Source organism: Octopus bimaculoides, chromosome 1 (assembly GCF_001194135.2).
Source record: "Octopus bimaculoides isolate UCB-OBI-ISO-001 chromosome 1, ASM119413v2, whole genome shotgun sequence".
NCBI classification, from domain to species: domain Eukaryota; kingdom Metazoa; phylum Mollusca; class Cephalopoda; order Octopoda; family Octopodidae; genus Octopus; species Octopus bimaculoides.
The window spans coordinates 53,113,929-53,139,692 of NC_068981.1; the positions used below are offsets into that span (position 1 = coordinate 53,113,929).

Consider the following 25,764-nt stretch of genomic DNA (forward strand, 5'->3'; position numbering starts at 1 on the left):
AATGTAAATAATGTAAATAATTCCTCATCTCTTAAATATAGAACTGTAACTTTCTCAGTTATGATCAGTGTAAAGATTCTCCCCCACCCTCAAACCATGATCCATAACATTTTTTTGTCTATGGGTAACATATTTCATTTCAAATTCTCAGTGAAATAGATAAAGTGAAAAACAAGACAGTGTACGAAAAATTTTGCTAAATAAAGCTAGATTTGTTTAGGATAAACTTGTGTCTGTCGTTTCTCACTTGGCTATTGTTTTCTTTTCAAGGCCAATGCAGAATGATTCTACAGATCTCTCCTAAATAGATAAGGTACTTCAGAACTTTACGTACCTTCATATGTGAAAAGTTGTTAGACTAATATTAAAATAATTAAATATTTCATATTATTTTCGTGAAATATTCAGTTTTTGTTTTCTAGTTTTATTTTCTTGATAGTTGTTAAGTCAGTAGAAGAAATTCTTTAAATGTGTAAACTTGGTACTGGCAATCTTTTTGTAGTGGGCCTCGAAAACTATTGCTCATGATAAATTTAGCAAACACTGTTTGAACTACAGGGAATCTATACATTAGTTCACCATTATTTTTAATATAAGTTATATAATCATGGCATTACACATGTCATACAAAAATTCAGAAAGGCCTGCATCTGGTTCATTCTGGTTACATATTTGAAAGTAATGACATGGTAGTATTAATCATAGAAGGGGTAATTTTTCAAACCTGTAGCTATATGAATTTGCAAAATCATAAATAAAATCAGATGAGAAGTTTACAAATCTAGTGCCCAATGCTGAACTTGGATTTTTGGAGAAAGAATGTAGCTCTATTTTTTATAGAGATACAACAGATGGTCATGATACCTAAGGCAGTGAAAATTTGCAAGAACATCAAAAAGTGAATGATTGTACAATGTGTGACAAAAAGAACAAAACCCAATTAAATTACAAAATTACAATCTTTCAACCAAGCAGTGGTTTCACACACACACATACACATACACACACTGAAATCAGTACCACAATTTTCTTAAAGTCATGAAAGAATAGTTTACATATTTATGTCTTACTTCAATATTTGTGCCAGTGGTACATAAAAAGCACCCAACACATTCTGTAAAGTGGTTGGCATCAGGAAGGACATCCAGCCCTAGAAACCATGTCAAAACAGACAATCAGAGCCTGGACACCTCCCCAGTTGGCCAGCTCCTTTCAAACTGTCCAACCCATGCCAGCATGGGAAACAGACATTAAATGATGATGATGATAAATTACATTTTTTCCATGTATTTAATAACATAGTCTTTAATGCTGCCATATTTTAGTATATTCACTTCAATGATAGCCTCAAACTGAAATGGTTCTCTGCTCCTGGTATAGTTACATGGATTCTGAGAGCAGGTCAAGTCATGTACTAGAGTCCTGTTTGTAACTCAGAAATGATTACATTAGGATGGATATTTGATACAATTGGATAATGAGTGCTGGGTGTAAAAGTTTGCTTAGTAGAAGATTCTTCTGGCAGAAAACTCAGGAGGAATTGTGAAGTAAAATCTGAGAATATTGTACTTCATAGCTGAGAGAATGCAAAATTATGACAAATGGCAGTTTGCCATTCTGCAGACCCTTTCAATATGTGGTAGCATGGAAATGTGGGCGTTGAACCATTGATGATAAAGAATTATCCTTACAATTTTTTTTATTCTGCTTTATAATTATTGTTTACACTACATTAAGGTCCTGCTCACTCTTGTCCAATGCACTACAGAAGGCCACTTTGCATTACAACTCATTTGTGCTAATTTATATCATTAATTTTAATTAATTGAATCCATGAGAATGACTATCTATATTTGAGCTTTCAGAACTAGATTGTATAAAAGATAAAAGAAAACATAGGAATCCTCTGCAGATGTGTTGCTAGTCTTGATTCATAGCCCATTCATTGATATCTTTTCTTTTGTTTGACATGTGTTAGCACATGTCATTTAACTAAAGTTTTTTTTTTATAAGTTCTCTTTATAGCCATTTCTTCCAGATGTTGCAAAATTTCATTACACTAGCAAAATATAACAATAGCATCAAAACAGGCACACCAAACAGTTATTTCAAAGTTTGTGACTATTTGACTAAACTTCACATAAATTAGTATGCTGATGACAAACAATCTTTTTTAATACTTAATTGATTGCTTTGGAATATAAACATGAAAACTGTACCACTTGGGATACTATTTAATTATAATGTAAAATAAGTTTAGATTAAATAAAACTATATGTATAATTAGCTATTTGTTTTGATCATACTTTTCATCATTTTGCCTGTTCATATAATAGCTTCAAATTATGAAGATAGGATCTCCTTTAGTATGTTGCTGAAACATTAAAGTAGTGTTTGTGAGTTGGAACATGAAATTACTAATAAAATATTGGTTTCAAATTTTTGCACAAGGCCAGCAATTTTGATCCCAATGATCAACTGGTACTTATTTTATCGACTCTGAAAGGATGAAAGGCTAAGTTGACCTTGGCAGAATTACAAATAAAATATTGACTGTAACCTATGACAACAGAACACTCACTTCATAGAATTAGTTTGGGGAGTTAAATGTCACAGAATTTATAAAATAATTTTGAATTGTAGAGTAGCAAAAGTTAAGATTGACATTTTAGTGATGAATTAAAACACTGACACACAAATTGTGTTGTGTCAATTGTCAAAATGTATTAGTTTATTATACTTGCATCATCTTGCTGAAAATAAACATTGAAAATATATTCAAACTGTTCAAAGACTTTTTGATAATTCAAGAAAATATCTGAACTATGATTCCTTCTAGCTGAAAGAGTTATCCACCTGATGACTGATGTCCTGTGAATAAACTGTTATACCAGAAACACGTACACTAAGCCCCTTATCATAATCATTAGATTACAGAATCCTGTAATCTAATAAGCAGAGCAGATGGTGCTGACTTGGGACTCTAGTATGAAGTTGAACTAGATTGATCTAGTATCTATTCCTGTCAGCTGGGTGAATTGATATGATGTGAAGTAAAAGGTTCTACCCAGCATTACTTAGTCATTTTGAGCCCTAGAATATTTAAGACATATATATCATTATTGATTTCTGATATCATATCAGATCCAATATTTGACTGGTACTTATTTTATCAACCGTAAAAGTATGAAAGGCAAAGTTAACTCAGGTAGGTTTTGAATGAAACAACAAAAGACTTTTTGTTCAGCAAGTCATCTGTTTCTGTCAATCTACTGCCTTAAATTTATATGTTATTGTTGACAGATATTCTTGTATTGTTTCAGCCAACTTTTTGTATCATACTAGGCTACCATCAAGGATAATTTCTAAAGAAATTTATTATTCTGAAACTATGAAGATATTTCATTGCCCGCTTCTATATCTTAGAATTAGAGAAACACAGAAAATATTTTCATTCTTACACAGTTTTGTTTGAATTTGTGTGTTTGTACAAAAACATAACTAATTTGATAGGTTATTAGGTAGTAACTTGTTAGTAACTTGTTACAGAATCATGTAGTTATTGAGAAAGACATAACTCTCAAATTCTTCTCTTCATTTAACTATAAGGCATTCTGCAGAGTAGGACTTAAGTCACTACCATAGACAGCAGCAACACAGCTTGCAATTCTGAGCTTAGTTTTCCTTAAAATGTTGCTTCCCACGAGATTAAATTGTAAATATATGGATCTGGTTACCTGTTGATGGATACTTTTGGAGTATCAACAAAATTAGGAAGCAAGCTATATGCATACAGTTACACAAATTTTTTATAGTAATAAAGTGGGCTTATAATAATTGTGCAATAATTCTAAAGATTTCAGTTTGAGGGAGATGTTTCTATTATGATTAGCTGAATGTGATCAAATTGGTATCTATATATGCTTAAGTATTTTGTAAATTTAAATATGTTTCTAATTATATCGTAATAGATTCATGTTTCACTAATTTAGAGAATTAGAGCTGATCTTTAGTCCATTGTAGAATGTTCTTAAGTTTTGAGATAATGTTGACAATTTTACATTAAACAGAATTTTGTTCTAGTAACAGCTTTGGCTGTATAGTTAAGAAGTTTCCTTTGTTACATTCTGCATTCAACCTTGATATGTGGTACCTTTGCTTTATGTGTTCTGTCATAATTTGGGATTGACTAATACTATTTGAATGGAATTTGATAGACTGAAACTGTGCAGAAGCCCATATTGTGTCTGTATACATGTACATAGCTATCTATCTATCTATCTGTCTCCAATATGTACAGGTGAAAAAATTGAAAGACTAGTGTTTTTAACAATGTCCCTTGCAGTATTTTCTATGCTCTTATCGCAAACATTTCCTTGTCATTCTTACCATCTGAAAAGCCTGTTGAAAACCTGTCACCAGTAGAGTTATTTAATAAAGTTTTTAATGAAAATGTTACTGTGGTTTTAACATGCATTTGAACACAATAAGAAGCAGAATTTAAATGAACAATGTACAATAAATTTTAGTTCTGTCTGTTCTTAGGTATTATCTATCCATATAACCACTAGCATATATGTTTAAATAAACAGCAAATTTGAAGTAATTTTATGTCCTGCCTAAATCTTTTTCATAATTTTATATAGTAGTGTGCAAAAGATTCAGGTTCACTATAAAATTATTTTAGATCTGGTATTTATTAATATGTTGATATTTTAGCTTTGGTAGGAGAGTCTGTCCTCTGTTGCATAATTTAACAGATTTACATTTATTTTGTTGGAAATTTAAATGTTAATTAAATTTACAACACACTTGAAATACATTTGTAAGAAACAAGAACTCGTTACACACAGATCATGTGACAGAACTCAATCAAATGTCAGTTACTAAAGTATATCCATTTATATGCGAAATGAATCTTGAGAAGTGAGTTTATCAGTTTATTAATGCTTTCAGATATTAGCAAACTGTTAGAGCAAGTGTCTTTATTAATGTGAGGTTTTCCTACAACTACTGATCAATAACAGGTATGGTATTTGTTGGCTATACATATAAATGTAACTAGAATGTCTGACCCAGAGGCACAAAATACCAGCTCATTCAAGGTTAATAGTGTTGCATCAAAGAATCTATTTCTAAGGGTCAGCATGAAAAACTTTTCTTGTTTGACAATTTATAAATGGAACATAGAAGAAACACTTGTATCTAAAAATCTACTATTGCAAATATCAAATAATTTAACATAGATTTACAAATATTAGAATCAATGAAATTCTTATTGCAGAAATTTAAACAGTTCCGTTAGGAACATTTTTTTTCTAAAGCAGACAAGATCTGTTGGATGCAACCAGTGAATGTATTTGGAAATAACGTGTATTTATTATTTTTTTTTAAGCCAAGAGCTTAACTCACACTCTTTCTTTTTGGAAAACAAGCCATTTTAAGAAAAAGTAGCTTGAGATATTTTGTTTTAACCATATGCTGTGGAATGGTATCAGTGGAGCATCTCCACTGTATATAACTGGGCAGCATAGAGGAATGGTGCAAATAAACTGATTATGGAAGGTTCAATTTTTCATGCAATACATCTGTCTATTCTAGATGAATGCTTTGCATAGCATATTCAGCCAACTCAACTCAGTCCAAAATAATACTCCCAGCATCATCATATTTGATGGAGTAGATGCTAGCAAAATCTTACAGCACAAGAGACAGGTTTGCTGTAAGAATAGTACTGTATAAAATGCATGGAAACTGCAGTCTACTGGAATTCAGAGCTATGCTGCTATGGCAGTGCTTGATACCAAAACCCACACATTGCACAGGAGCTTTCAGCACGTGTTTATCAACGTATGAATCAAACTTATAGAAGTATTTCTATACCTCTGTAGAAATAACCTTTAACTGGTAGAGCATACTTTCAAAATCTGAGAGCAGATATTTTCAGTTACTTTTACCGTTGATGGAGTAATGGACCAGTCATTGGTTTGTTGAAACACTCTTTCAACTCAAATGTTCTATAAAAGATGTTATACAAAGACTAGTGCTGTCATATCTGTGAATGCCTGATGCCATGATTCACGTATTGAATGAGAGCTTTCTGCATTTGGCTATTAATAGATGGGACAAACTTCTGGAAGATACAATTGCAGCTACCTCAGTGGATGGAACTCTAGCTTTCAAAACCATGGTGCACAAACAGTTTGCCACCTTCACTGTTGATAATGCAGGGAACAAATGATTGATTTATTGAACTCCTCCCTGAGTTCATACAAGCAAGCCTATTTTCCTAAAAGCTATGAACAGTGATGAAGTAAACAAGAAGACATTAAAAACATGTAAATCTAGAGTAAAGTAAATAGTAAATGTCAGCAACATTCTTGTATAAGAATAATATATGTACGTACGTAATACATACATACATGCATACATGCATGTGTGTGTGTGTGTATATGAAGAATGTTTCAAAACTTTTGCACTTGATTTGATCCCTTTTGTCACTGATCTGAAATTATTGTTTTATTTGTTGCTTTGTCGTTAAGGTTGTTTGGCTTGAACCGTTTGATCAGATATTATTATGTATGACTTTCTGTAGGTTGGCCGCCCTGCCTTTAGCACTTGCATGCTAAAAAGTGATTCTCTTGTGGTTACATAACCAAGGTTTGACCTTGATCACTCCAGTTTTCTTTCTTGTGTTACAGAATAAAAATGGCCACTCCATTGGCAGTGTGCACCAAGGAAGAACAGAGATCAGTGATCCATGACAAGCTTTGCTTCTGCAAAGTCTGTGTGAGATGGGTGCCAAGAGAGTTACTGAAGCACATAAGTGCAGTCATGTGGCAATCTGTCAAAGCTTAGTCACTACCATGGTGAAGGTGAAGATTTTTTGGAGAGAATAGTCACAGGAGATGAAACTTGGGTCCATGACTTTGAGCCAAAATCCAAAGCAAGCTTGTGGACTACTGGAAGAAGTGTGTTGAAAATCAAGGAGACTATAGCGAAAACTGATGTAATTGTTCAACCCTAGTGTATGTTTTAAATTACAGAAATGGTTGCATATAATTTATGACACATCCTTGTATACACACACAGAAATGGTCATGTGATTAAGAAGTGCTTTTTGCAACTATTAGGTTGGCAACTAAGTTCCCGCCATTTTTTTAAATTTAAATTTTATAAAGGGTTTAATAAAAAATAACAACTAATTAATCAATAATGTATTCACCCTTGTTGTTTACAACTTCTTCCCAACGTTCAACAAGATTTTCAATACCTTGTTGGTAGAAATCACCTGATTTCGACTTGAAAAATTGATCCAACCAAGCTCTCAATTCTGCATCAGTATTAAACGAAACTCCGCGCATAGCATTTGAAAGAGATCGAAAGAGATGGAAATCCGTTGGTGCCAAATCAGGAGAGTACGGCGGGTGTAGCAGCACTTCCCAACCATGCGTTTGAATGGCTTCCTTGGTCATATTGGCAATATGAAGGTGGGCATTGTCATGCAGCAGAAGAACTCCATGCTGCTGATTAGGTTTTTCTCTTGAATAGCCCTGTTGAGTCATTCTATCTGTTGAACATAGAGTTCTGCGTTGACTGTTTGGTTCCGTTCAAGCAATTCATAATGGATAATTTCTTCCCAGTCTCACCATATGCACCACATCGTTTTATGTGGATGAAGATCTTATTTCATGTGCGGTGTCGCTTGTTTACCGGGGCTAAACCATTCCTAATACTGCTTCATATTGATGTATAGGCACCATTTTTCGTCGCCAGTAACTTTTCGGTAAAGAAATTGTTGCTTGCATCCATGAGTTGAGCGGTGACGAGCAAGCAAACCAGTGGAGATTGTGGCTCGTTGATTTTAGTTGTTGTCATTTAAAGCATGCAGAACCCATGCTCCATACTCCTGAACCTTTCCCATTGAGTGAAGATGCTTCTCTATAGCAGTGTGGGAGCATTCCATTTTCTCAGCCAGTTCCATTGTTGTTTGACGAGAATTTTCGTGCAAAAGTTGGTTTAATCACTCTTCATTGAACTCAACTGGATGGCCAGAATGAGGTGCATCTTTGAGGTCAAAATTTCCATTTTTGAATTTGGCATACCAATGATGAGTGGTTCTTTCAGCTATGGACCCTCTCCATACACAGCACAAATGTCGCGAGTGGCTTTTGTAGCCTTAGAACCTTGATTAAAAGCAAAAAGGTGTCGAAAATGCTTGTTTTTCTTAACTTGACATTCCATTTTAATGATCTGAAAATAAACAGAAATTAACTAAAATTAACTAGAAAAAGAAACAAAATAGATTCCAAAATGATTCAAAATTAGAATTCTCAAAAAAAAAAAGATTCCAAAATTTTAAAATGCAATAAATTCCAAAATTAAAAAAATGGCGTAGCTCTTTGCTCTGACATTTGAAACTCTGAGTACTATAATGACAACCTTTTACTGTTTGTTCTAAATTATAACGTATGTAAACACTCCTCTATTTCTCTAATATTGAGGTCTCATTCTTTTGTTGTTACATTTTATTATATATATACACACACACACATAATCATTAACATATATCTCTACAGACATATCTATAATATATCTGTGATTGTTTGTTTGTGAGTGTGTATGTGTATGATTCAGGTTTGGATGAATTATTGCTGTTGTCATAAAGAGGAACAGATAGTCACACACAGAGTGAAGTGGGGACAGCAGAAGGAGATTGAAGAAATTTTTCTAAATTTACTGGCCTACATGGAAAATTGTGGTGTTGTGATGTATATATCAACATAATGTAATATTTTCACAATATCCCTTCTCTTTCAAGGCAAGCATGACCAAGGAGAGTGATGACGAAAGGAGTGAAAGGGGAGGGTGTGGTATGATGGGAGAAACACAGTGATAAGTGAAAATGTAATAGAAGAGAGACAGTACTAAGCACATGTTGGTTCTTCTTAAAGAGAGTGAATAAGAAACATCATGAGCAACATGATAAAATATGGAGATGAGTGGCAGAGAGCGGGTGATGGACAACATTAAAGATGGACAATGTCAAGTGGCAATGGTAGTTGTCATTGGCATAGAGTGATGTGGATAGAGAGGAATAGTTTATGGTAATGAAGAATGACATTAGGGAGTACTGGATATAGACAGATTTAGTGCCATCCCTTGTTATACATGTATAACAAAAGAGAGGTAGTTTGATTGAGAGGTGAAGGTTGAAGAGGTACTGAATAGTAATGGATCTTTGTGGTGAGATTAAATATGAACAGATTAAATGGTATTCCTCATTACACAGGCAGCATGATGCAGCAGATAGGAGACAGAATGAATGATAAATGAGAGGGTGAGGCAGAGGCCAATAGATGGAAACTTAGCAGGAATACAAAGAGCAAGAGATGCAATGTACATATATTATACATCCTAAGTCTACCCCTCCTTGACCATTTTAAAACTGTTTTGCTAGGCTTGCACTATGATATATATTTTTTGTTGAACATTTCTCCTTGATAAAGACATGTTTCTAAATTTGCTGATCTGCAGGAAAGACTCTAGTGTTGACATGCATGCATACATACATACATATGTATGTGTGTAAATACGTATGTACATGTATCAACCAATTAACCACAAAGTTGACATATACATAAATGACATATATTTTCTTTCATGTTTACTGTCACACATGCATACTTATACATAGAAGCAATACACATACATGCATACATGCATGCATGCATATACACAAACATATAAATACATATGCATATACACAAGCATAATATATTCACTAACACATATGCATATGTACATATCTATTTGTGGTTGCTGGTTCGTGAGTGTGTATGCATATGAATCAAGGTTGGACGAATTATTGTTGATGTCAGAAAGAGGGACAGACAATCACACACACACAATGTTTGTGCTAGGTACATACATCTGTATTTTTTCTTTCAGATACACGATACATATATGCATGCCCAAATGTACATACCCACTCACAAATATATACAAAGACACATACTTCCTCATACATATACACATAAATATACATGCTCTTGCATAAATGATCAAGTTCATATGTATACGTGTGACATATGCACTCACTACATGACATAATTACAGGCAGAGAGGGGCTATGCAACTTCTTTTGATATTTTCTATAAACCCAGGCAACACTGGGTTTAGTATATTTTATATTTTGCAAAGATGATATATTTGCTCAAAGACTGTTTAGGCTGCTATATTACTTAATTCCTTCATATTACACACAGAACAAAAGAAAAAGAGTAAAAATTGGTGCTTTTGTTGTAGGCTGCCAGTACATAACATTTATTTATACTTTAGATGTTCTGAGAGCATAGCTACTAGAATAAGAGTAGGTTGGGCAAAGTTCAGAGAGCTTTTACCTTTGTTGGCAACAAAGGCTTCTCCCTCTGATTGAAAGACAGATTGTATGATGCCTGTGTGCAAATAGCTATGCTACATGGCAGTGAAACATAGGCTGCAATGGCAGAGGACAAGCAAAGGCTTGAAAGAAATTAATCTAGTATGCTCCACTGGATGTACAGTGTCAGTGTACATGTACAACTGAGTGTTAGAATCTTGAGAGAAAAATTGGGCATAAAGTGGCATCAGATGTGGTGTGCAAGAGAGATGTCTATGCTGGTATGGTCATGTGATGTCCATGGATGAGGACAGCTGCGTAAAGAAGTGCTGATCTCTAATTGTGGAGGGAACCTGTGGAAGAGGTAGACCCAGGTGGTGAAGCATGATCTTCGAATGTGGGGTGTCATGGAGGCAATAAGTGATCATAACCTTTGGTGATTTGCTGTGCTTGAGAAGATTTGTCAAGCCAAATGAAAGTGAAGTTGTGGCTGGTGCTGGTGACATGTAACAGCTTCAGTGCTGGTGACACATAAATGCACCAATGCCAATGACATATAAAAGGCACCCATTACACTCTTGGAGTGGTTGGTATTAGGAAAGGCATTCAGCCATAGAAACCAAGCCAAATTCAGACTAGAACCTGGTGCAGCTCTCTGGCTTATAAGTTCCAGTCAAGTAGTCTATCCCATGCCAGCATGGAAAGCAATCATTAAATAATAATGATAATGATGATGAAGATGAGGAGGAGGAGGAGTCTATGCTGTGCATCCCACTTTCCAAGAATGTGTCAGGTCAAAATCAGTTCACCAGCTTTAAACATTGGATGGCCACATTTGTGTTACACACAGAGAATTGTTTTTCAGATGATGCCTGTTACAAATCGATGGTCACTTGGAATCAACAATCACAGAAGTAGATACTTCACATTCATCCTTAAATCTTTCAGATAAAACTAAATTGTTTCCTAATACTTTTTGTACTCTTAAAAGAACTAAGAATATATGTACCCAAAAAAAACAATAGATATTGGAAAAACTTACTGATTAGAAAAATTATTTATTTGCAGTAATTACAGACAATTATCACAGTATTTTTTTTATGGGGTGCAGATGGGGAGGGGGTCAAAAAAAAAATTTTATGTTAAACATTTGTTTCTTTACTTATTCATTTTCATGTGGCTCAACTTGAACTTGAACGCAACAATTCCTAATGAATCAATATTCTTGGACAAATTGCAGATCAACATTTTTTCAAGGAATTCATCAAAAAATATCAATCTAACTACATGTGTCTACATGAATGAATATATGTATGTAGAACACTTTCCACTTTTTTGTACCTATATATCTGAAATTTTGCACAGGGGTACATCTTTGTGGTTCTTTAAGGATAATGTTATAAGCTCTGTAACTTTTGATATTTTCTATAAAGCCAGCTGGAGGAGATGTCTTCCTGGGGCTACAAGCTACAGTAGCATCAACCCTTAAGGGTTAGCCACATTTAGGTGACAAATATACCTCACAATATATACCACGTCATGTACCCAGTTATGTATCTATATGTACATGTAGATGAAGGTATGTACATACCTGTACATATATATGCATATACTCATATATTGTTTATATATATATATATGTATGTATATGAAATGGAATAGAGGAAAGTATGCATTGAAATGCATAATTCAAAACATGTAGGCACTCAAAAGGGATTATCATGGAATGTAGCAACAGAATATAGACGGAAGTGTATAGAGTAAATGAAGGTCTAAATAGGAGCCCTGGATTAATATATCAGAACTAAAGTAGGAAAAAAATGCTTTATGTAAATATATATGCCGAAAGGTTGTGGAAAAAAGTATTGGATTAGAAAGATAAGTGATTTGTAAGTCAAGAATAAAATGCAGGGTAAGATATAAATACAATTGTTAATAAACAATATATGAGTGTCAGTGTGGAAATTTGGTAGGACTATGAAGTAAAAACAGAGAATATCAGAAATATTAAATATTTGAGTAAATAGGTACCCAAGGCTATATATATGAAGAGTAGTACTATACAGATTCATTTAGTTTAACAAATAATAAAGCTAATTTAACAAATCTAATAAAATGTGGAAAAAATATTTGTTCTCAGATCACAGAGAAACCTATAAATGTATAAGGCTACACTGTGTATTAAGCTGGTAAAACATAACAGTAAAATGAAACCATAAAAAAACAAGCACGTATGTCTTATAAAAAGAAACGAGGAGAAATGTACAAAGCTATATCCTAGTGCTTATTAAAGTTGGTAATCTTAGTAAAGATAATTTCATAGACTTTTGTAGTGCAGAAACTGCAATTGTATTCTATTCCATGAATGCAATTTAGTTCTAGAATTCATCATCATCATCATCATCATCGTTTAACGTCCGCTTTCCATACTGGCATGGGTTGGATGGTTTGACTGAGGACTGGCAAGCCAGGAGGCTGCATCAGGCTCCAATCTGATCTGGCAAGGTTTCTACAGCTGGATGCCCTTCCTAACGCCAACCACCCTGAGAGTGTAGTGGGTGCTTTTTACATGCCACCAGCATGGGGGACAGTCAGGTGGTACTAGTATTGACCATGCTCAATGTGCTACCAGCACGTAAAAATTGATTTCTGATTTTGAGTTGTAAGGTATATTAGAATACTTAATTCTCAAACATAACTAGGAAATGAGGTAAAATTGCTTCTGATAATGATTAGAAATGAATCATGATCACGATCATCATTTTCTGTGCCTGTTTCTACCATATTTGCATTGGTTGGATGGGCCATCTCAAGAACAGCATCATTTTTCATGTCCTTGATTGTTTTATCTATCACACTGCTTTTAATATGAACTATTAGTCCTTCTGTAGGGTCAACACGAATTAGTGCCTCTTTATCTCGTGCATTTTCCACATTTAGAAGCCTCTTATAATAGCACGTCCATGTCACTTTACTTTTTGTCTCGTGAGAACTCTCTTGTCTAGAAGAATCATGCTTTTGTGTATTGGCACTTTGGGAGAAATTTTATGCATATGGCTTGCATTATTGACACAAGTTCTTTAAGTTTCATGTCATTCTCTTATATTGAGAGACTTTTGAGCCAGTTTTGTTGTAGGGTCTTTTTCTGGAACCAATTTCCAGTCAGCTTTGTGGAAGTGTAGGTAGGGTAGGCTTTAGGTGCTTCCTGTGAGATATACATATTTGATTAGCTTTGTACATACATTGTTAGTTACTTATGTTATGGTCTCAGAAAATCATTGACTGCACCTTCATATTGTAGATATATTCCACATTATTGGTGAAACAGATTCAAGATGTTTTTGCTCCAGATTGGGAACACTATTATTTGTTCCATGAACATCATTTTAGTGAGATCAAGTTGAAATTCTGCTTAATTTTATTCTTTGTATGACATTCTTGAGATTATGTTGCTTCAGGCCATTTGATGTCAGAAAAGTTGAAATTGTCCAACAGAAGTACATTAATTTGTTGATCTAACTTTGTTAGTACTTCTTTTATCATTCTAAAGCTTTCCTCAAGTTTACAAGAGTGATTTGCAGCATCGTATAGACAATATGATGTACATATTATCACATCAAGTTGCTTTACATGCACTATGAGTGTATCATAGACAAAGTTTGAATATGACAATAGAATTAATGTGTGACATCTTCACAGATGTACATGACAACTCCACCATGATTTCTTTCTTTTCTGACTGTATGAAACACATCGCTGTATCATCTATGACTGCACATAGGCATGTTTTAGTAAGTGCTATACATATTGCTTGATTGCATGCTGAAAGACCTCCCAAATATGAAATTTTGCCTCTCTTGTTTAGATGTCACCCACCAGAGACCACCTCTATTACTATCTATCACTTACTCTCTTGCCACTCTCACCTACCATATATCAACCTTGCTATTATCCATCTCTCTCTCTCTCTCTCTCTCTCTCTTGTTATCCATTTCTTTTAATGCCCCATCTTGCTACTCTGTCTCACACATATTCATACTCTTTCATCACTCTCTTGATCATGTCTGTCTTGAAAAATACAGTCATCATTGACAGAGATGACCCATTTGTCTTGCAGGAAACAAGGCAACCTCTCTAGTGTTAACCCCATGATAAAATGCACCCAATACATGGTGCAAAGTGATTGACAAACAATGAAATAGCAATGTAAAGAGGACATAACAACCTTTTATCAGTGACATAACAAGTGCCTGTCATAAATTGCATATAACACAGTGTAAAAGAAGTGGTGTTAGGAAACAGCCATAATAGTACCCATGCCAAATCTGGAATGTACACAGCTGAAATGAGAGCCTCTGATCCACATAGACAATAGGTAATACTGACTCGGACAATGATAATTTGCAAAGCAGACATGAAAATGTTTAGGAAGTAATGTTTGTAAACCAGTCTGAGAAAAGTTGCTAAACTTTTTACTTATTATCATAGAAGTAAAGTTGTCATGCAGCATTTGGTTCTCAGGAGTAAATGTTTTCTTTCATTGAATCAAGGATAATTTTGTTAATAAATTAAGAACTAGTTGGCTAATGTAAAGAAAGAGATTGCCCAAGAAACTGGTTACTAAGAAGTAAATTTAGATTAGAGATATTTACATATAGAAGACAACACAAACAAATTTGTGTAATTATGAACAAAACTATTTTATTGCATTTTTGTATGAGAAATTAGTTTAGTATCTTTTCTGACACATAATATTTAGTTGGCTATCGCCACTTTTTGTACCATTTGTTTATACTGCTCAGAATTTGTTCACATAATGTACTGATTAATTGATATTTTCAGCTTAGTGCAATCCAAAACAAATTTTGTTTCTCTCTTTTTTTTCTTCTTTCTAGTTAGTTTACATTCAAGAGGAAACGTTCAAATAATTATTCAATGACCATTTGAATCCATTATAAGTAAATTTGCTTTATATCTTTTATCTTTTGCTTGTTTCAGTCATTAGACTGTGGCCATGCTGGGGCACCACCTTGGAGAAATTTTTAGTCGAATGAATTGACTCCAGTACTTATTTTTTTAAAGCCCGGTATTTATTCTATTGGTTGCTTTTGCTGCACTGCTAAGTTATGGGGACATAAACATACCAGCACCAGTTATCAAGTGGTGGGGGGAAGGACAAACACAGACACTCATACACACATATATGTATGCCTGTATCATTGTGTCAATAGATGGGTGTATGGATGTTTTTGTTTGTTAGGGGTGGGGGAAACACAAGTTAATCAGCTTATGTGTAATAAGTATCTAAGAGTAGAGTGGTATGCATCAGTAGTATGTTGTCGTAGTGTGTGTCTGTCGTGTGTTATGGTATATGGATGAGGCTAAATTGTAGCTTACCTGCCTAGGTCTAGTCAGTTAGTAATTGAGGTCACTCTTGAGTGTTTAATGCTGATAGGTGGTGACTAGTTTGGACTTTTTTTATTGAATAGTGGTTCTTGGACAAATAAGATATGTATGGATATTTTATAATTGTGCATGAATTACAGGGCTTAACTATCGAAGTGCATATGGTGTGTGGCTGTTTATAGAGTTGCCAAGTGTAGCTGGCAACTGGGAGTAAATGCTTGTGGACATTTCTACGAGACGAGAAACATTTTATTAAGGGACTGTAATGAAAAACTAGAAAAACATGAATGTATGAAAAGTTATTAATGTTGGTTTTGTTGTATAAATAATACCTTCTACAATGTGTTTTATTCCTAAAATTACACTGATAAATCTCTATATGTCTTTTAAAACAAAAGTGCTGGGTTAAAGATAGAGATTAATTTAGGTTTTATTCAAAAGCTGCTTCTTACACAGAAAACATAATTTCATTATTTATCAGTAATAAGTATTTTCATTTGTTACTACTATTTCGTGTAACCCTTTTGATACCAAACCATCTGATGCCTCTGGTTTTATGATATAAATTTCTTGCTTAAATAAAAATATTCCACAAAAAATTTCAGGTTGGTCTATGTTCCAAACGCCAACTTAACAATGACATAGTTATCTCTCAAAACTCTTCATTATTTTCCAAATCAATCAAAACATAGTGTATTTTAACAAAAATATTGTAACAAAAATATTGTTGATGAAAGTTGAAAAATGTCATAGCTGTTCACTATTAATAATACTTTAGCACTAGTCACATCATTTTAGGTAAGTCAGTTGTGGTTTTTATTGCTGTAAAATTATTTCTTTTGGCAAGTGTATGAAAATTACATGCTTATGTTTTTGCATTTTAACTAGAAATATGGTATGTTAAAAACACAGAAGTAGAGCTTGAGGTAATCAGCTTGGGCCACAGTTTGCAAAGATGGCCTGCTAGTGGAATAAATGAAGTTTAATAAAGGAAAGAAAAATCTCCATAAAATACTGAAGAAATGCACACATTTTGATGGAACCTTGGAAAAATGGATGCAGGATCATAGGAATGGAATTACTACAAAACTGATAGTTTCAGAAGCAAGATAAACTGGTGGGGTAACACTGGTAGAAGCTTAATGTTTTCATTTTATGCAACAAAATGGGTTAAATTTGTAGATAACTAACCCGACTTGAAAAATTTATGTTGAGTTTGAACTGAAAAATAGTTGCTTGGGATGTTGAATCAGAGCTATCTTTTCTTAGAATTGTGTTTCTAAAATTTAGTTGTATTTTCCTCTTGAAAATCAATGTTCAAAAAGTTCTTGGAAATGTTTAAAATACAAGTTTAAACTGGTATCCATATTGTTATTTATTTAAATGTCCACATTTCTATACATTTGTTTGATTGATACATAGAATTCTTTCCTATGGGAAATATTTGAGATAAGTTATGTCAATTCAGCTAATTATTTTGTATTATCTTTTAAACATAATAGTGCATATTTAGGAAAAATATCTAGACTGTTGCCATTAATGTACATATTGTATAAACATGTTATAGGGTCAGATTTTAATATTGTTGATGATGATGATGATGACGACGACGACGGCGACGGTGACGACAACGACAGTGACGACGACAAGGGGGGAGAGAAATGGCAGAAGCCAAACAGTATTTAGTTTCGTCACTTAGTTGAAATCCTACCAGGATTGATTTTCCTCCTATTCATCATGTTGGGGTTGATAAATCGAAGTAGTAGGCATGCAGTTCATGTTATTGCTTCTCCAAGTGGTCAGTGCTCAAATCAGTTTCTTGAAGCGAAATGGTATATGTTCTACACTAGCTTGCAATAAGGTTTTACATTCACTGCTCATCCATCTCTCTCTCAGATATAATATCACCTTTCAAAGTATACTTTATCTCTTGCATAGACAAGGAATCCTTTTGCTATCTGTTATTCTGTTTGTCTCTCCCACCATGACTACAATGGCCTCTGAACTAGACCCCTGCTTCCATTATCTATCTGGCCTGCTTCACACACTTGCCAGTTCTTGTCTTAACACACTCCCATTGTGTTTCACCTTCTAAATTACCACCACCACCACCACCAGCAACAACTAAATACTTTGCCTAATCCTCCTCCTGAGCATCTATCTGGATTTACCTTCCTGCCCACATCTTTCTTGTAGATGTTGACCTGCAGATGTTCAAACTGAACATTCAACTACATCATTCTCACTAGTCTGGGAGGTTATGCAAAGGTCATATGTACTCCCCCTCTTCCTCTGATTAACTTATACAAAAGAAATCCATGAAATTATTGGCCTGTGCTGATAAAATGTTAGCTTTTCCACTGATATTTCTGTTTCAGTCATTTGACATTTAACAGATTTTTAAATGTTACATCTGAAAAAAGTATTAGCTTACACATTGTAAGAAAAAAAATTCAGTGATAGAGATGTTTGACACCTCTCACTTGCATTGTGTTATAATTTTACAGGAAAAAAAAATTTGATTTGTATTTATTTTTTAACTGAAAAAAATAGTTAAGGAAATAAACATGTTATTAGGAATGAGATACAAGCAAAACAAAGTAACCAGTTTTTGACAGTGCTATGGTACGAACAGAACATTTTTATAAACAGCATTCAAAATGGATCTAAGTTAATGAGGACTATATTTTAACTTTAGATATATGTTTGTTGTTTATGCATCAACCTGAACTTTATTACTTATTTAATGATCTTATATTTTGGTAACTGCTGCCATATTTGGCTAGATGTCAAGGATGCACCAAAGATGTTGGGGAAGTCATTTCCTTAGTCCAGTGTAACTGGATGAAGCTGGATAGAATGTGGAATTTTCTTTTTCCCTTTGAAATATTGGTTGTTATATCTATATAGTGTCTCACATAATGCAATTGGATGGTGTGAGGATGGCTCTCAGCCTCTGAGAGATAGAATCTTCCTAATGTGCAGTTAATGGAATTTTGACATAGATTATGGTATGGAAACTGTAGGCGCATGTTTGTGGTTGAACAAAATTGCCTTGCAACATTTTTGGCATTTTGTATTTTGCATTCAATTTGTACCTATGAATTAAAATCCAATAACCGTGTAAATTACTCCTCAAACACTGAAAGAAACATCAAAATGGACTAATAACAGATTACAGCAATGCCATTTCTCTTCAGACCTTAAGACAGTCATGTCATGGAAGCAGGAGCTCTAAAGACCAAGCATTGTTGGGATCAAATTTGTAACTCTTTCTCCACACTAACCAAATCTACTAACAAACAGATCAAGATTTTCAGAAATCATGGAAACATCCCAGATGAGGAAATGCTACTGCTGTTGGCAACTTCTTCAACCAAATGTTTTATTTTACTACTGGGTTTTAATGTAAACCATCTGTTTCTACTATTATAAAAACTTTTGACTACAATAAGATTGTTTTTGTTCTACTAAATATATTTCCAAATAATTCAAAATTAATTTTTACTTAATGTCTAGTGTATTGTTTTGCACTAAGCTATCACATTGGTATAGACTCTTTATTTTATATGAATTAATCAATATTGATATGAGAATAAAGACACGTTATTATATGAATGATGCCTCAACTAGTTCATTCAAACAGCTGAAATATTTTTTTGTAACATGAATATTAGAATTTGACATGAATTACAATATAGATAGGCTTCAGTTTTGAATCAGTGTGACTACCTTTTTATTCCACTGGTGCATTAATGAATAATTTCCTAACCAGTTGAACAGCTCTCTTTTCTATCTAGTTAAACAACTTCCTCATGAAGAGAAACTGTTTGATTTTGAATTAATCTTAGTGAAAAATTACAAGAGAATTTGTGCCACCTATTTATTTCTGCATGGCCATATAATTAAAGATATAATTTTATAATGAGATATGATTCATAATAGATGTATGTATCATACTTTCAAGTTATTTTTTTAAATATTGTTTTAATCATTGTACCAATAATCATTAATTTTGCTGTACAAAAAGATAGCATTGTGACTTTCTGGGTAAATATACTCTTATTTTATAACATCAAAATTTATAGAGATTTCATAATTATCTTTTCCAACCATCTAATAAGAATTCGATTCTGTTTGTCTCATGATAACACCATCAAGGTCTAATTATCCTAACAGTAATGTTTTCTTTCTTTGTTTGTTTTTTTTTTTTGTAGTGGTGGTGGGAGGTTTGCTTTCAGTATCATGAACAGCTCATGCAACCTTTCTGATAACACTGTCCAGAAAGATAGGTTACTTGTTGATTTAATTAGGGTAGGAGAACTTGTGCTCTCTAGGCCCTAAATTGCTACCTAATGGAAAAAATTTAGATTTTGCATGAAATACATTTTTCTTGATCACATTGTATTACATTTATTCTAATGTTCTTAAATTGTCGCAAAAATATTTACATTAACAAATTTACATTTTTATTTCTTATGTTGATATTTATAATTACATTTTTGCAATAAATGTAATTTTACATTTTTACAATTTAAGTTAAACATACTGTAAATTTACAGTGACTTTCAAAATCTAATTTGCATTCATTGTGATTTCCATCTCCATTTTCAACTCTGTTCAGTTCTTTGTCATTTCCAGTCTACATAAAAATAACATACAGATGAGTCTTCATTATTTTTGCATTGCTGTTAATTTCTTTAGTTTTTGCTCTTGTTATTGTTTATTTATCATAGGTATTTTGTATTTGTATGCAATTAAGAATTGCTTTTTTGTGTTGTTGTTGTTATTGCTGTTCGTGTTTGTGTGTGTAGTTGGTATAGGTATGTGATGCATATGGATTACAAGAGTTGCATAAAAAGTGCTGAGTGCTCAAAGTGGATGGTGCCTGTGAGAGAGGAAGACCGAGAAAGACATAGGCTGAAGCTGCGAAAACTGATCTGAAGGTGCTGAGCCTCACAAAAGAGATGACAAGTAACTGTGATAATTGATAACACGGTGTACTGGAGAAAACTTGCACTTTTGGGCAAGTATTTCAGAGATAATGCGATTGAAGAGTGTGTTGATGGCTGGGATATTCTTGTTGCCTTCACCCACTGCTCTCCCCTGTCTCTCTTTTACTCTTTTCTCTTTAGCATCCCTGCCCCTTAGGATGATTTCAGTGCATTCATCCTCAACTCTCTACTCACCTTTATTGTACCCTCCTCCCTTTTCTATCTAGGCTTCTTTTTTTTTTTTTTTTTTTTTTTTTTGCTCATTGTTCTCCCTGCATTTACCTACTGTTCCACTCTGCTCTTACTGTCTTTTCTCCACAGCCTGCCTGAGGTATTTTCTTTCCCTCCTTACTTTTGCTGCATTCACTCACTGCTCTCCCCACCCACACCTCTGCCTCTCCTTTTTTCATTGTCCTAATCTAACACCATCATTTCAACATGCATCTCTCCTCTAGCCTACTTCTATGGCCCCCACCCACCGCCGTTACCACTCCTCCACTAATCCTTGAATTCTCATCTTTTCTTCTCTTTCATGTTACCTTCTCATCTCACCTTCTGCTCATACTTGCCCTTGTTATGTGGTATAACACTATATCCCTTCTACACAACCCAACTCATCACCCTTACTAAGCTCTCTCTCTCTCTCTCTCTCACTAATCTGGACACTAATCCCTTCCTTCTTTTCCCTGTCCCTTTCATACTTTCTCCTCCAACAGTGTCTACTCTGTTATTTCCTCCATTAACACCCTATCACAACTGTAAGTCTGCATCTCATCATACTTAACTCCCTCTCTCATCACCTTGCCTAACATCATCACTTTCTCCTATTTCTCTTTCAGTTGAGGGACCCTCTAGACTCTAGTCTTACAAATTGCTAAGGCAATTACTCTAATGCTGGTGCCATAAAATAAAGCAACCAGTACACTTTGTAAAGTGGTTGGCATTAGAAATGGAATCCAGTGTAAAAATCATACTGTATCAGAAATATTGGAGAAGGATACTGTCCATCATCATTGATTTAGTTGTATCATGCAAGCCATGTCAGCGTAGAAATATGCATAAAATGATAAGCATTTAGGTGTGGATATGTGGTAAGAAGTTTACTTTTTGACCACATGGCGCCAGGTTCAGTCCTACCACATTACACCTTGGGCAAGTGCCTTCTACTATAGCTTCAGGCCAACAAAAGCTTTGTGAGTGGATTTGGTAGATGGAAACTGAAAGAAACCTGCTGTGTATGTGTGTGTATATATATATATATATATATATATATATATACACACACGTGTGTGTGTATGTATATATATGTGTGTATGTTGTCCCCCTCACCATCACTTGACAATTGATGCTGGTGCGTTTATGTACCCGGAACTTGGTAGTTCAGCAAAAGAGACTGATAAGTCCAGGGGGCAATTTCTTCAACTAAAACCCTTTAAGGTGGTGCTCTAGCAAGGCTACAGTCAAATTACTGAAACAAGTAAAACAATGAATATATATATCTTCATAGAATATGCTATGTGTATTTGTATATATGATTTTTTTATTTTTGTGAGTAACAATTAATGGTTTGATATTGTTGAGTGAGTTCTACTTTATATGATTTTTATCGAAATCATTCAATATGAGCAGGAGTCATTCTGTTACCTTCTTTGCTCAACTAATGTGTTATGTTCATAAATTACACATCAGTAAATCTAACCAATATATGTATAAGATGTTATGTGTCATCTATATACATTTAATACGCTGTACACACACACACGCACACACACACACACACACACACACACGCATATAGGTGCAGGAGTGACTGTGTGGTAAGAAGCTTAGAAAATAAATGTAACCTGTTTGTAAGATCATGTACCCATGTTTTGAATATATATACTTATACGACTTCTCAGCTTTTTGGCTAAGATGAAGATGTAGTATCTGTTCTTATCAGCTTAATATCTGATACAGTCCCTATTTGGAGCCATCTATATTAAGCTGATTTTTAGAATGATGTGAAGAGTTAGAGGCTTGCGCCACCTTTGCCACTGGTTGGCCTAGTATTGTAGTACTTCTGGGATCCAGCCCTTAATTAAAGCACTCGTGCTGGTGTCACATTAGAAATATTGGTGCTGGTGCCACATAAAAAGCACCCAATCACTGTTGAATGGTTGGCATTAGGAAGGGCATCCAGCCATAGACCATAGAAACCATGCCAGAACTGACAATGGAACCTGGTGTGACCCTTGACCTTACCAACTCTATCCGACCCATATCAGCATGGAAAACAGACATTAAATGATGATGATGGTGTACAACATTTGTGAAATTAGATAGAGCATTTATTGAAGAAAATAACATAATGTAGAATAATGAGTGAATCATTGACAACGACATATTGTGCTTTTTGAAAGTAATCAAGCCTGTATATAATATTTGGGGAGTGATACATATAATTTTCTTATTTTCCTGTTATTGTCACATCTTTATTTACATGCCATTAGCAATTTTTATCATGTACATTTTTTTCAACAATATGTCTTTTTCAATGCTCTAAAGATTCTGCTAGCTAACTGCTTTTAATAACGATAATCTTTCCTTTATTATCCACAAAGGCTTGAAGAGATAAACAAAATACAGAACTATACATATGCACACATATATTTGCATGCAAATAAATACCAAATAGATACAAAAATACTGTAATTATAACAAGATATGATTAAAAGAAACTAAATCTAAAAGATTACAGGCTATGTAGAATTATGGCACTCCATGACCCTGTTCATTTAACTAGTTCATTAACTCTGCACAAGTATGTATTTTTTCAGACATTTGGTGTTGAAAAATGTCATCATTTTCAAAATATTGGACTGCACTTAAATGTCAAGAAAACCGAATACATGTCTTTCAACCAATCAAATGATGCTGAACTATTTGTTTTGAGCAGTTACAAACTGAATGTTAAAAACTTCAAGTACTTAGGTGATTGGGTGAACAGTTCAGAAGCAGACATCAAGATCAGGAAGGCACAATCATTGGACAGCCAGTCACAAACTAAAGAAGGTCTGGAACTCCAAATTGCCCAAGTGAATCAAAATCAAGTTGTTCATTGCGACTGTTGAATCAGTGCTATTATATGGCAGTGAAATATAGACACTGACAAAGAAATTATCAAACTGGCTAGATGGCTGCTACACAAGGATGCTATAAATGGCCCTAAATGTGAAGTGGCAACAACACATGACAAATGAATGCCTTTATGGAGACCTGCCAAAAGTTAGTGAAAAGATCAGGCAAAGACAGCTACGACTGTCTGGTCACTGTGTTTGCCACCCTGAACTGGAAGCATCCAAATTAGTCTCGTGGAACCCACTTCATGATGACATAAGAAGACAAAATTATCGTCATCTTATGTCATCAGGAAAATATCGTCATACCTACATTAACAGCTTCATTGCAGAAACTGGCCTGGAATGTATCCAGGACCTCAAGGTTGTGATGTTGGACCAAGAAATGTGGCAGGTGAACTTTGTTGCTGTGGTCCAGGTTGGAACCCGGCCATAATAATAAATTTTCAGAGTATTCTGTTTCAAGTTCAGTGTAATGTCTTACTTTTAATTTTACTAAAAATCTATCTTCTCCATGTTTATATACTGGACCTAACTGTTTTTGTGTTATTCTAACTTCTTCAAAAAGTTTAGAAAACAGCCTCTGCTTCAGCAGTCATTTATTTACATTGTGCAAATTCAAGCAGTTTTTATATCTTTCATACTAGCCTTTACTAATCAGAGAAAGTCTTTTCAGTAGAAGTTTAATCTTCCTTCTTCTACAAATTATTTTACAAACTTTTTTTTAAAATGACAAATGTGCTTATCGGCACATTACATCAAATCTTATCTTTGCTCCATACACTCAAGCTCCATTTCATTTTAAGCATCACATTAAGTCTATGAAAAAATTTAAGTTCAAGCAATCAGTGAAGTGGCCTCTTGAGCATTTGATTTGATTTCTTCTGTTTTCATGCATTGTTTCTACTAGATAGTACAAGCTTTAATGTTTTGGCAAACCTCTTAAAACATCATGTCAGTGGTTTTAAAATATCACATTTAATATCCAGTGTAATCCCTTTAGGTTCCACTTCACTCTTGTGCCTTCAGTTACACTTGGTGGCATTTTTTTTTCTTTGAGATATCTTTAATTGTAGGTAAACCCAGAAGTGGTGCTGATCAACAACTATCCACAACAAATGTGTAGTATATGTAGTAAAAAGACTAGCACCATGTAAGAATTATTTTGTGAGAGCAAAAGACTGGATTTGGATGTAAGAATGAAAATGAGAAGCTGAAAGTGAGATTGGAGGAACTATATTACATTTAGTTGAATGTTGCCAGGTGCATGGACACTTCACCCCTTTCACTTCTGTCTTAAACCATAAGAACTCCACTGTGTGCATACATACATTCATATATACACACCATTGTGTTAACATACAACACATATAGCTACAGACATTGCTATTGTACTGATACTTTTATTGTTGTTACCAGTTGGTGGGTTGGTGGTATTGGTTGTATTGATTTTAGTTTTGGTGATGGTAATGGTGGTAGCAGTGGACATAGTGTTCTTACTATTTGTGGTTGCTGTTTAGCCTCAAATCAATCAACAACTGAATATCAAAGATATTTCATTCAACTTTTAAAATGCATGAGGATGCCACAATATTTCATGTCATTGTCTTTTATTTTAGACTGAGTTGATTATCTTTTCCATACTACTATTGCTGTTGTTGCAAACCATTAAGGTACTGGTGTTGTTGGTAAAGGCAGTTTATTGTAATGGATTTGGTGTTGGTATTGACAAATGGTAGTGGTGATATATATATATATACATACATACATACATACATACATATATATATATACATATATATATATACATATATATATACATATATATATATACATATATATATATATATATATACATATATAT

The 25,764-nt window shown here is 34.0% G+C and overlaps 1 protein-coding gene and 1 non-coding gene across 6 annotated transcripts in view; both read left to right on the plus strand.

The window, feature by feature from the left end:
• LOC106870398 (beta-hexosaminidase subunit beta) overlaps window positions 1-25,764 on the plus strand; it is a 93,761-nt gene that overhangs the window by 4,388 nt on the left and 63,609 nt on the right. The gene's annotated exons all lie outside the window — the stretch shown is intronic.
• On the plus strand, window positions 22,671-22,864 carry LOC128250048 (U2 spliceosomal RNA). Its single transcript, XR_008266165.1, has one exon. It is a non-coding gene; the product is annotated as a U2 spliceosomal RNA (small nuclear RNA).